This window comes from Epargyreus clarus, unplaced genomic scaffold, assembly GCF_041222505.1.
Source record: "Epargyreus clarus isolate Ecla_fem2 unplaced genomic scaffold, WU_Ecla_fem_2.2 ptg000026l, whole genome shotgun sequence".
In the NCBI taxonomy this organism is placed as follows: domain Eukaryota; kingdom Metazoa; phylum Arthropoda; class Insecta; order Lepidoptera; family Hesperiidae; genus Epargyreus; species Epargyreus clarus.
The window spans coordinates 16,923,578-16,937,496 of NW_027332233.1; the positions used below are offsets into that span (position 1 = coordinate 16,923,578).

General features: G+C 33.9%; 1 protein-coding gene across 1 annotated transcript in view; it reads right to left on the reverse strand.

Moving 5' to 3' along the window:
* The window catches only part of mmd (disintegrin and metalloproteinase domain-containing protein mind-meld), a 544,021-nt gene that overhangs the window by 435,952 nt on the left and 94,150 nt on the right, over positions 1 to 13,919 (reverse strand). The window lies entirely within an intron of this gene.

Sequence of the window (13,919 nt, forward strand, 5' to 3'; positions counted from 1 at the left end):
CAACAGTTGCGGTTCAGTATTACCATACTCAGTCAGCATTATAATGGTTGCGTATGGTTCGATTTGTTCCATACAAATTAAAAATATAAACTAATATATAAACGTTGTTCATGCCTATAATTGGCACTTATTATTATGAGTACTACTATAGTGTACTTCTAAGTACTATATAATGTATTGTGTGTGTTGCTGTTGGCATGTAAATAAATAAATAAATAAACAGAAGAAATTAAATATGAACTGGTAAAAAATAATTGATAAATATCACTATCATCATCATTATCATCGACCCATTACTGTTCCACTGCTGAACACAAGTCTCTTCTCAGGATGACTAGGATTCTGAATGAGGAAGATTCTTAAAGATAAAAATAAGTTATTGTCCGGTGCTATCTATTAAAATTTCATTTTATGTAACTGTAGAATAAAATATTGTAAAAATCCCCATATGGTGATAATTTCAAAAAGTGCAATGACCAATGAAAGATAGTGACGTAAGTTACCCTTTATTTTTTAAATACTTGATTACTTGTATTTTTAACCGACCTCAAAGTATGTTTTTTCTTTTATCAACAAGCCAATCCTTTTTGCGTACAGTTTATATAAAGCAGTTTTTACTTGACTGTATAAAGGCAAGCAAGTTAATAAGAAACTTTAGTTAGAAATAGTTTTTGTCAATGATGTCCAATTATTCTACCAACCTTATTCTTTTAATAAAACTCTCCAAAAGTTGTTTCCAAAAGCGCTTGTTCTGAGACAAAATATCGCTAAGATTCGCTTATTACATCACAGTAGAACCCAGAACTCGTACCTCTATCCTCTATAGTAGATTCGGGGTGTTTACTCGTGTTTTCACTTCGAATCACTTTTGCTACGAGTTTCCTGGCAATGTATGTAAATAAGACACGGTGAAGTTTGCGGGTTTGCAGCGCAAAGTGAGTAGTAAGCGAGGAAGACGAGATACACTGCGAAGTACGAAAGTGTTTAGTGTTTACTTGTTGAACTAAAGTTGCAATGTAATTAATTTTCTTTTAGTAGTCATAAAACGCGTGTAGTCCCACGGCTTAATTCTCAACTGATGTAAAATTAAGCCATTAAGAAATTAATTATCACTTGCTTAAACGGTGAAGGAAAACATCGTGAGGAAACCTGCATACCTGAGAGATCTTAAAAAAAAGTTTTTAAAGGTATATGAAGTCTTCAAATTCTCACTTGACCAGCGCGGTGGACTATGGCCTAATCCTTCTTATTCTGAGAGGAGACCCGTGCCCAGCAGTGGGGCAGTAATGCGTTGATGATGATGAGGGTAAAATAAAACAACCTCGATTACGGTCGATTACTTTGGAAGCTTCGTAAGCCGTAGGCCCTGGTTTTCATCTCTGAACTTCAATCATTAAAGGTTTTCTGAGGCCTTGAATACCTTTCAAGTATCCCCACTTGTTAGCTAAGACACGTGCCCAACAGTGGGACATAAAAGAGCTTGCGACCAATATTACCTACAATAATACCTTATTTTTTTGAGCAGCGTAGATGATGCAATAAAACCGTTCAAATAAACAAGTAATATTAGTTATTCGTACAAATCATTGTTTAAAAGTTAAAATTATATACTAACAACAATAACAATATCGCCTAGCTTTCAATATCCCGTAAAACAACAATATTTTAATACCACTTTAACCTTTCCGATCAGCTTTATTAATTACTAAACTACGTTATTACTTAGCTACTTTAATTTCGAATCAAAAGCAAAACATTAATGTTTTCTATTTCAACATTTTCGAAAGGAAAGCGCCGTCGTATTATAATGAAAAGCAAACATGGCGCTCTAGTGAAGTCACTTAACTTTTCAGACTGCGAAAACAATCCGCGCTTTACAAAAGTTCAGGTGTGCTGAAAAAATGGGACCTTCGTACGTATGTCTTGTTTTTTTAATAAATGAGACATTACTGTCCCACTGCTGAGTACGTGTCTTGTCTCACTGTCCCACTCCCGAGCACGTGTCACGTCTTATTATCCCACTGAGGAGTATGTCTCTGGTGTAAAATGAAAAATTGGGACCTTCGTACGTATATGTCTTGTTTTTTAATAAATGAGACATTACCGTCCCACTGCTGAGTACATGTCTTATCTCACTGTCCCACTCCCTAGCACGTGTCACGGCTTACTATCGCACTGACTAGTATGTGTCTGATATTACTGTCCCACTGCTGAGTACGCGTCTTCTCTCACCGTCCCACTCCCGAGCACGTGTCACGTCTTACTGTCGCAATGATGAGTACGTATCTTACTGTTCCACTAATACGTATCGCGTTTTACCATCCCACTGATGAATACGTGCTTCACCTTTCTATCCCACTACTGAGTAGGTGTCTTATTGTCCCTCCGCTGAGTAAGTCTCCCTTAAAATTAAGAAATCTTTGATCACTGACCATGCCGGTCAGTAGTAGTTGGTTAAAAAATATTTTACGACTTTATGAAACATGCATGTTAGTTATCACGCGATTTTATCTTTCATAGTTAAAGCAAGTGATTAAACGTTTTGATTTGAGTATTGCGATACCACAGATACACTTTTATCTTACATAGCCATATTAAATGGTCTGTTCTTCTGGTATTTTGTTTGTGGAAAAGACACCAACACAAAGAGTACTAATTTATGCATTAAAAGAAAATTTATTTGTGACCAATCTCTCGTAAGACTCCAAAACTATATATACCCACTAAATACTAAGTACCATAGCAGAAATTAATATTACCATTAAATAAAATTCTCTTTTGACTTTTCAGTAAAATATTTTTACGTTCAAATATAAACCCTTGAAGCCAGTATTGACTTTACAGCCAATCGATTCGGTTGCATGCACTCAACAAGTGCAATATGTGTGTATGTACGACCTTTGGAACATGCTATCTCTTTCACACAAGTGTCATGTATATACTTCTGTCCTTGTTATACTATTTGAAGGTAAAATGTAGAGCAAATACTGAAGTAATGTTATGTTAGCAATTATATTGATAAAATTATAAACATGACTGAAAAAATGTAACATATTTTCTAATGTTTAAATTTTCTTCGTTTTTATTATGATTATGATAGTTACAGGGTTGTTAAACCACTCTTTAAATAATTCGATACTTGGACTACTCCTGAACTATCGCCATTTATTGTAATAATACCTATTTACCTAAAGTCTGCCGTTGTATTATTTTGAAGAATTACCAAGAATTCCGTTGTAGAACAAATATTTATAATCGGCATTCCAGAAATAATATGATTAAACGACCTGCCGTTATGCCACGTAGGAAGTTCAGAGTTCAATGCCCGGTCAATCAAATATCTAATTAAGTACAGATTAAAATTTCTGTTCTAGATCAGACAATATTTTAATTTCATGTCATATAAACGTAAAAAGCGTTATTACAAGATAGTATAAACAATAATAGATATTCGAATTTCTATTTATATCTGGTTGACATTTTTTTGCTCAATTATTAATCATAATATTATAGAAAATTAAATCGAATAAACTAAACATATAAAGTTTAAATAAAATTTGAACAAAATTATACTTATACAAGAAAAATCGTCATCCAAAAGTCTTTCTAGTTCGCTTGACAAAGTATTTATGTACAAGTTAGCGCGAATATTCGATTTGCTGGCGAATGTAAGTGCATTACGAAAGAGATGTCGCAGTCGACTGCGGAAATACACCGAACATATGTGATGTAATGCAATTTATTTGTAACTGGGCACAAAATAAAAATTGTACTAGTGCGGTGACACAGATAACGACATCATGCTCAAGACTTGAATCTTCTGAATGTTGAGTTGAACAGAATTAAAAATGAATAAACAACAATAAAGTTAGAATTAAACGTTTAATTATACGTTTAAACGTTTCTTCTCCAAAACGAAACACCTTGTGAAGTGGTGGTAGTTTGACATTCAAAAAGTGCTCTGTAAAGAACCTATTTTGAATAAAAAAAAATGATTTGATTTGATTTGAATACAATTTACTTTCAGAATTTAATTTTTGAAGATTAAATTATGCTTTCTACATTCAATAGCAGATACATTTCAGGTCAGCCATAACAGTGAAAATCTAAACGCCTCAATAGTCTTAAAATTATCAAAAGCATTAAAAACCTATTGAAATAAAATGGAGTAACAAAAGCAGAGCCCACACTCCCAATAGATTGGCCTCAAAAGAATTAACCTCAATGCCATTAAAATGCCATTTTATTATAACTACAACAGATTGTCCCCAGAGTCTTACTATCATCCACGGATAAGCATTAAAATACGAAACGTCCCTTAAACCCAGTTAACCTTCAAGAAATCTAAAATTATTTTTCAATGTGCAAGTGTCCCAAAATTCAAGGACACTACTCCCACGGGACACTTCTGTCTTCTTAAACCGTCAATGTTGATTTTGTTACGAAAAGTATGATGTACACTATATTTAAAGTTACAGTTATTCTATATTTAAATTCAGAATGTCACAAGATGGCGTCAGTGCTAGATTCAAGGGTACTCGCGTCCCACGGGCCACTCGTGTCGGCTCTGCCTGTCATTTTAATTATTTTCTAAATTCTAACAAATTATATTTACTCGTATTTTTTAGCTTTGTAGTAACGCTGCTACACTCATAGATTATCTGTGTGTGTTTTTATAGAAGTAGCTAACAAGCATATGCTACATATGTAATCAAATCCAGATTAAATTAGATTCCAACCTGAGGTAAGCCTTAGATACGTTTCTATCCTAGAGAACTAAGTAAAAAAGCCTCTGATGACGTTACCACTTAAAACCAGAACAAAACACTGTTTATCCAGAACAGAGAAAAACCCTAAAATATCTTCTTTAAAATTGAACCACAAAATTCAAATAGCAGATTTGTGTTTATAGTCTTAGCAACTTTAGTCAAGGTTACCTTGATAACATAAAGTATTTTTAGAATTAAAATCACAAACGTAGCTAGTTTTCAAGGTCTTATTATCCCGGGGGACGCTCATCTGTCTTCTTCAGACGTCACGGCTGATTCTGTCCTGGAACGTGGAATGTAGATTTTATGTTACCCCACTTATTTTAAATTTAGTTTGCAAAACATTGTCATCCATTCCTCTGTCTCTCCTTTGCCCCCTCTATATCGTGGGTATACGTAAATGTGTACACACAAAGACAGTTCACAAAACGCCCACATGTAGACCAAAAATATATTTTTTTCATCACTTAAATTCTTGCCTAGCCGATAATCAAACCCGGTTCCACTTGCGTAGCAGACTAAAATAATAACTAAGCTACCGGAGACACGTTAACTATATCATACAAATTTCAATTATAATACGAATTAGGTACGTATCATTCGAAAACGTGCTGGAATAAGGGTGTCTTTCAATAAAATGAAGTAATTTGTAGTAAATCATACGATGTAGGGAAACCCAATTCAGATATTGGATCATACGTTCATATTATTCTGTGCCATTAACTTTTAATGAAGGTAAAGGCCCTTCATATTTTGTGAACATTTATTTGTAAAATAATTTTATTTCGTTTTTAAAGCAGTTATAAGACTCTATGCAAAGGTCCATACGATGGTGATCCCTAATGGTAAGTGATAAACGTCGTCCACTTTTTGTAAAGTTTTATTTAACATTCCTTAGATACAATTGGCTTAAGATATAATTTATTAATCCTCAAACTGTTTTTCAGACGCAGAAAGGTACTAATTACATACAGGTATCACTTTCATTGGAAGCGAAAGTTGACAATACACCACGCATTAGTAAGTACTGCATGTATCCACAACTTAAGAAAAGAAAAGAAAAACAATAAATTATTTCTTTACATAAAGTACAAACAAATACGAGAACGTCGCTTATATTATTCCCATGTTCATAACAAAACCATACACAAACCTTTACCTGAAAGCTAATATTTTTTTCACTTTCCAATTTTATTCACATCCGCACCGCACACTGTTCATTATTTACTCGGTTTAATATTCACACGCTTAAGCCCAACGCATACAGCGCACCGAGATATCATGGCACAAAACAATCACGACAAACGGCGTACGTTCGGAGGTAATTTACGGCCCTTGAGCCCTTAGCGCGGCCCTTTTATTACGCCAGAGGTCGCCTGATACCGCAGCGAAGTCATTACCAATAAATGTCACGTGTCCTCTAGGCCTGAGCAACGGCCGCTCTGAGCTACGGCCGTCCTGAGCTACGGCCGTCCTGAGCTACGACCGCCCTGAGAGCTAGATGGATCTTGGTTGATGTAATTATTTTCGAGGCTTAATGGGGTTAGGGAACACCTTTTGTTCCTGTGGGTTTTGCCATTTGAGAACTTAAGGCTTATATTGGATATTAGGTATGGATGGTCCTCGTAAATATTACTATTAATGGCTAGGTAATTGTACCTACTTCTAAGTAAGGTGGCTAAGTGAGGATGGTAGAACCCTTCGCAGGTTGACTGAAGAGGCACCAGCGCCACATCTATGAGCCTTATGACAGTGTTAAGCACTATTATGTTCATGTTTAAAGGGTAAATAATAATGTAAACACTTAAACGAGTCGCTCTTACTTAGTCATCAAATAGTCTAAATTGTTATCGCAACGCATGTGCAAAAAACATGAGGTAGGAATTAGATCCTTTTTAGAGTAAGTTGCAGAATCTTTAGTTGACGGTGATCACGAACGATCATTATCCTTAGTATGAGTTTTTACGTATTTGTTAACGTATGTGCCCATACATTTCCAATCAACGCTCCTAGCGCGTAAAAACTCATACTAAGGGTACAGGTGAATTGCATATTGCATTTCTATTTTATTATAAAAATACGTGAACAGCACTAACTACAATCACATAGATTAGTATTTGTTACTAGCATGCCATAAAAAACGATTAGAACGAAACTGCAAACATAAAACCGTCACCGGGCCTGTTATTATCGATTTACGCCGTGTTTTTCAATGTACAAACATTAGTACGACGCAATAGATTTATATAACACATAAAAACGGATTGCACAGTTGACGCATTTCGAATATCCGCAAAACATCGGCAAAAACAAACGAACAAGCAATTTTGATATCAGAATACTGCATGGTATTTTTGCGCTATAAATTAATATTCAATTGCAAAACAAGATTGTGCGGGACTTGTCTGTCCGCGTAAGGGAAAAGATAAACGAGTTTTTTCTGTATGTTGATTTCGAATGAGTGATAGGAAAAGGTAAGAATTCATAAAATTAGTCGCCAAAAGTATGCACAGGAACAATAGACATCTCCGATGTCTGTGTATTTACATATATGATAGACATTTTTGAAACAAAAGCGACGGATAGAAACAGTAAAATAGTAAATATTTATTAAATAATATTTAATTGTTATTAAACTTTAAAATTTTACTTCATCGTGCAATTCTGTTTTTCGCTGTCTGATGGTTCGAGTCTTTATTTAGATAGAAAATAAGTTTAAAGTAAGGATATAGAATGGACTTATGAAGAACATTCAAAAATATTAATTTTCTTACAAATTTATCTGATGCCGCTAAATTGAGTTATAAGGAATTACTAATAGCACTGATTTTTCCCCATTATTAAGAAGACTTCGCTAGTAATTTACATATACATACAAAAATATAGAGAGCAGTGTAAACTAATTTATTAGGTAATATATCGCTTTTCGCTCACCGCTCGCAGTGAGCCAACTCAATACACGTGAAAGTGATTCGTGCGACGTTCATATGAGAAAATCTCATAATGTACGACAACCAATAAAATCACTCATAAATTTCAATTTACGATCACACGACCTAATATATTGCAATCTATTGCAGGTATTATTATTTTTGTGTAATGGAGATAACAAACGAGCGTAGCCCACCTGATGTTCTAAGCTTCTAAGAACTCCACTCGATCCTCCTACGGTACTCCTACATTACCCGTAATAGAACAGAAGTACTACTTGTGTTGATTACGAAACTTTCTAATTCAGGCGGCAGCTGGAACCTCGTTTTGATAATGTTTCAAATCATAACACATATCTTACACAAAAGTTTTAGTTACAATGACAAACCCACGCGTGGAAAGTGGAGACGGAGCTACTTCAGATTATATAGTAGGGGAGCTCATGAGACTCTTCGAAAATTAAAAAATCTTGCTATCTGACATACTTAAGTGCGTCAGATTATTATACAGGTCATTCCAGCTTGATTGAATAGTTTTATCTATCAAATACTCGCTTGTCTTACAGTACGCTTTTTACGTAGCGTTTGTCTAAACCAACTTCACTGGATAATTTTAGGATGGGTTGCTCTTAAAGCACGTTTAAAGTTTGCGTTTAAGTTAACTATAACAATAACTTTGACGATAGCGACGGAATGGAACAATTCTGTGTTGCATCAACTAATTCTTCAGTAACTTCATATGTCACCACATTTTTACGATATAGATACGAAAGTTAAGAAAAACAATAATAACAATTATATTAAAGTTAACCGAACGAAATCGGCCAATTAACGTTAAGCGTTATTTATGACGTAACTAAAATGGTGCAATAGTGAATTATTTGTAACTAGTTCTGATGCTTGGTTTGGCTTCAAATAGCGATAAAGTTACATGGTGCAACCCATCCTTAATTGTGCAAAGATACGACTAGCTTAATTGGTTTTAATATCATAAATGACGTAATAATATTACAAAAAAAAACTCTAAACGAAACGATAATATCGTTAAATGTTTGTAACATAAATACAAAAGCCTTCGCTACAAAAATCTAATTGCTCTACATTACAGTTTGCTTTCTATACTAATACAGTGTGTAGAGCTAAGAAACACATACACTCTCTATTAGACACGGTTTCAGGCAACACTGACTCGTATTTACACGAGAGCGTTACATTTGCGTACCTGATTTAATAGGTAGCGTAATATTGATAGAAGTTAGGCGTTTATCTAAGTCTTGTATGACTTGTCTGATTTGCAAGTACTTTGAAAGAATTTATATTGAATAGCGGCGAAAGATGTATAGGAACCCTTTTTATTGCAAAGAGTTAACGGTTAAATTATTTTTTAAAATGTAATTTTTTAACGACCTTTATGCATTGAAGGCCTCCTCTGTGTTTCGACTTCGGAGGCATTACACAAACATTAAGCAGCTTTATTAAGCACTGCTGTGTTATAGTTAGAAGGATGTGGTAAAGAAGGCATACTTATTGTTAGGCGTTTCTAAACTTAAGCCTGAGGGGTAGCAACAGCGTACTTATCAAGAGAAAGTACAAAATTATAAGTGAAGTATTGTTGTTTGCAAACATAATCTAAAATAGTTAGGCAATTACATTTACATCTGTAAAATTTAAAAGCCTAGTATTTTGAAGGCTGAACAATTGCACCCTGGAAACACCAGACTTGGTCACGTCTAGTACTCGACAAACCACAACGTACGTCTTTGCTCCAGCGAAACGCTTATGGAATGTAAAATATATCATAACTTAACGGATGACATTAAGAAGCAATCGTATAATGTTTTTTAAATTTAAATTAAGGACATATTTATTGTTGAACAATTTTTATAATATAAATGAGTTTCTATGCCATTGATTCTATTGACATTTTTCTTTATTTTTATAATTGTATATTTTTTATGATAACTAATTTTTATTTTATTTCCTTCAATTTGCATGCTACCGTATTGTTGCAGAATAAGAGGACCTAAATTTTGTAACACTTGATTATGTGCATAGTCTATGCAAATAAATTATTATATTCTATTCTATTCTAAGGCTTAATTAAGTAGCTACTCCCTGATTCTATTTTAAGTATCACATTGAGTTTATAATCTCGGTAAAATTAAAATTCCCGTTTTCAAATAGTATTGATTGAATATTCAAAGCACGTCGCTATTAATTAATAATTAACTCACTGTTCATTAAAGTACCTCAATATTTTTATGCTCAATAAACTTGTGCTCCCTAATTAATTTTGTTTATACCTAATTATTCACCTTCATAATATAATTTACTTTTATAAAACCGAAACCTTTGAAAATCATCATTACCAGGTCGCGGAGAGTAAAGTTCGTCTAGCGTATCTATGAAAGTCTATTTTTTTAGTACACCATACAGCATTTGGGCTTGACTGACTTTACACATAAAATGCCGTTGGATTCGTCAAAATTGTGGAAAACAGGCTATAATTTTTAACAGTCGGAATTTAATTATCTAGTTCATAATTCATCTATGAATCATCATTCATTTAAATAATTCGCTCACTCGAATGCAAGTTGTATTCTCTTACCCCTAAGCTTTGACGTATATTATAAATTATAATAAGGCAATATCATATTCCCAACACATATTATTCCCAAATTCAAACGACACCATTTAACTCATCAAGTTTCATAACGCACGAAACAATCGCCCATAACCCGGCAACTAATATCCGCACCGATTAGTGCTACGATGCTACGGTGCTACGGCGCTACGGCATAACAAATCTACGATTATCGCTGTGATGCTACGCCTATATTGTTTTGCTAAACATAGTAACGTCCCCTTTTATGTAACGACTTAACTGCTCGAACAGTTACTTAAGGAAATGTGCTACATACATAATTTAGGTATTTTATCTTAATGGATTGGTAAGATTGCTTACCCAAATATTATTTCTGTGTTAAAATGCGACTTGCCCTCTAGTAGAACTAGAACAGGCCTGGTCCAGCGCACCTCTAGTATTTTTACCTCTATGAAGTCATGTGATACTAACCAAATAAGTTTTACCTCATGATATAAAGCTCTTGGGATTAGATCCGTTATAAAAAATCAGTAATACGTAAAGCTAAGCCTACAGTCTACATGCATTATCATAACTAATAAACGTGCGGTCGTATTTCCAGTATTCATTAATAAATCTATCCAACTCTTGCCTACCAGAGATTTAATTTTGTAAATTCCTAGTAAGTAAACATGGGATTGTTAAATTTTATAATTAGCGAGTTCACAGATTGGACATATGTGTGACGTATATGGGACTTACATACTTTTCTATTGTACCTTCGCACTTGGCCAGAGCGATGAATTTTGCAAGCGCAGAGTTAAACTTCTCTCGCTCTGAGTGGAGACTCGTACCAGGCAATGGTACAATAATGGATTATATTTATTGCTTCCTTAATTTTATCTGTGACTTTAATTAATTTTTATACGCAATATCTGTGTTTTTTGTTTATAGAAAGGTAAGTGACGGTGATACAGGCTTGGTAAAGATAAAATAATTAAAAAATTTAAACTTTTTCAAATAACAATCAATTAATATATCTAACAACAATATATTCCCGTTCTAATGTCAATTTTTCCCATAGTTCTAAGCGCCCATAATTATGTAACAGACTCTACGGCGTAGCACTAATTGCTACGCAACTCGTAGCCCCGCTACGCTTACGGTAAAGACCTTAGGTTAATTGCTAAGGCTTTTCTGCTGGCTGTAGAGGCGTCTTTAATGGAGACTTGCTTGCGACGCAATCACTGCCGTAACGTGGTTGAATATTTTGATGTTTGCTTTATTATCTAAGAAAATATTATTTTCCCATTTTTATGTTTCATTACGTTTTTATTTCCATAGAGGTTCTAAATTTAGTCTTTTATCGTAACCTTTTAAATTTTTGGGGTAAAATAAAAATAAAAATGTATGAAAAATCTTTCAAGCTTATGTCTCAGGAAATTTTCAAAATCTTAATTTAAAATTTAAGTTTTTAGAAATTATGCCGGCGCTGAAGCGCATAACACGGGTAAAATTCTGATAACAATCTACTTCTTTACTAAAATAACAGCAAGATTGAATTTGTATACGTATAAAATTTATCAATATCTGTAGAAAATTTTAAATTATAAGTTTTATATTTTATATGTAATTAAAGTGTTCAAAACTAATGAATAGACTAGTAACTTAATAGGAAACTTATTAATAGATTTTTGTTTTCATTATAATTAAAAAATATGATAATTAAATTATTTTTTAAAATATAAATCGCATTACTTACCGATGGTCACTATAAAACATTAAAAGCCACATTACACATAGTCACGAGCGATTAGCGACCTCGACAACTTTGGACCACGTGTACAAGTTATCTCACTTTCACTTCCTTAGATCCATCCATCACATGGAGCCGAATTTATTTCTAAGGGCGATGCAGTCATTTCGCGCGTACCACATACGAGTCGCGTGTCATAAGCCACGTGGCATGCCGACGCGTCCGCTCCCGAGCACGGTCGGCCGCCGACTGCCGCGGGACGGTAGAGATGCCGCGTCCACCCCCCACTCTCCGCTCGCAAATTTCTACCCTGTTACGTAATTATAGCTGTTTGGTAGCTTTCTCGACAGTACGTCTTGGAAACTAGAGCTATAGAAAGAACAAATTGTATGTTTTAAATAAAAAAACGGCCTATATTTTTTACACTTGTTTTGTCAGAATACGATTCCACTCTGATTCAAATCTTAAATAAAGCCTTGTAGATATTTTTTTCACCTAAACAAAACAGACTTAAAAAAATCCTTGCAAGTGCTACAAAATAATTTACAAATCTCTCCACAGTACATGCAACAAGCTATTTATAGATTTGCTCGACCCCGATATTCCCAATCCACATAATTGTCCCTGGAATTAAGGGAAAAATGTTTCACGTGAGCGTTCTGAGCGCATGCGCCCCGGAGCCCCGCCCTGCCCCGGGCCGGCTTGGCCCTATTTGATATTTTAAACTTTCACGGACAAATCGAGCAAAGCTCAAAGCAATAAGTTCGATAAATGTCAAGCACGCGTCGTTTAATTTATCTCGTCATCTCAGATAAAATGAGATAAAAGCGAAAATGCTGTTTAAATTTATAAATTAAAGGCATTTGTATATTTACAGATGGGCTCATCCACCTTCGTATTTTAAACTCTTATTTCTGTTTTATGATAACAATTTATAACCACATTTATTCAAAACTATTTCAATACGAATAGGTTGTATTACGTTATCATTTAATACTAAAAAGTTATCCGTAGGAATAACAATAATATATGTTTCCTCTTTACAGTTGCAATTTTTTGAGACCCACAGCTGGGGCACTATTCTCGTTCAAGAACTAAAGGAAACCTGTTCCATATAACTATCCTGCTGTTTTATCTACAAATCGTTAGAGCAGTTTCCATATTTTTGGTTAAAATATCAAACAATAGTAAGTTACAAAACTTTATTTGTCATATTTTTGTCTGTTCAGTTATATTTTTAGTTTTGAAACGTTCAACATCACGACATTTTAATAAAACAAAATGTTGAATTTTCCGCTCGCTGTTTTCAGAACCTGAGCTTAATGTAGCCTTAAGCCAAAATCCCGTCTGCATTTAAACATCTGCTAGAGAATATAAAAGAAAATCATTAAAAAATAACAAAAATTGCTAGAAAACGACTTTTCTGAATAGTAACGAACGGGTGGATAGATTTTCTTTTAACGCAGTGACCCTAGAATAATGAATGTTACGCAAACATCAGTATTTTAGGTCTTATTTTCGGCTTTAGTAAGTTCTGAGACCTACTTAATCCGAGTTTATTTATGAGGCATCTGAAAAAATTTTTTTAAAGAAATCCTACTTTCCATAATGTATTTTCTTTCTTCTTACATTACTAACACATTTGTTCTTTCGATCTTATTATTGTGATTTGTGGTGTTATTTCGTGGAATTTTGAATTCAAATTACAAATATAAACATTTAATGAAGAAATTACGGGGTACAGGGTTCGATTCCCTGGACACGCACCTGGAATTTTGGGGCTATGTAACAATGAAATAAAAATAAATTCTGTAATATAAAAATAAAACAAATCGAGCATAAATCGACAATCGAGAATAAATTTTTATTATAATTATTAA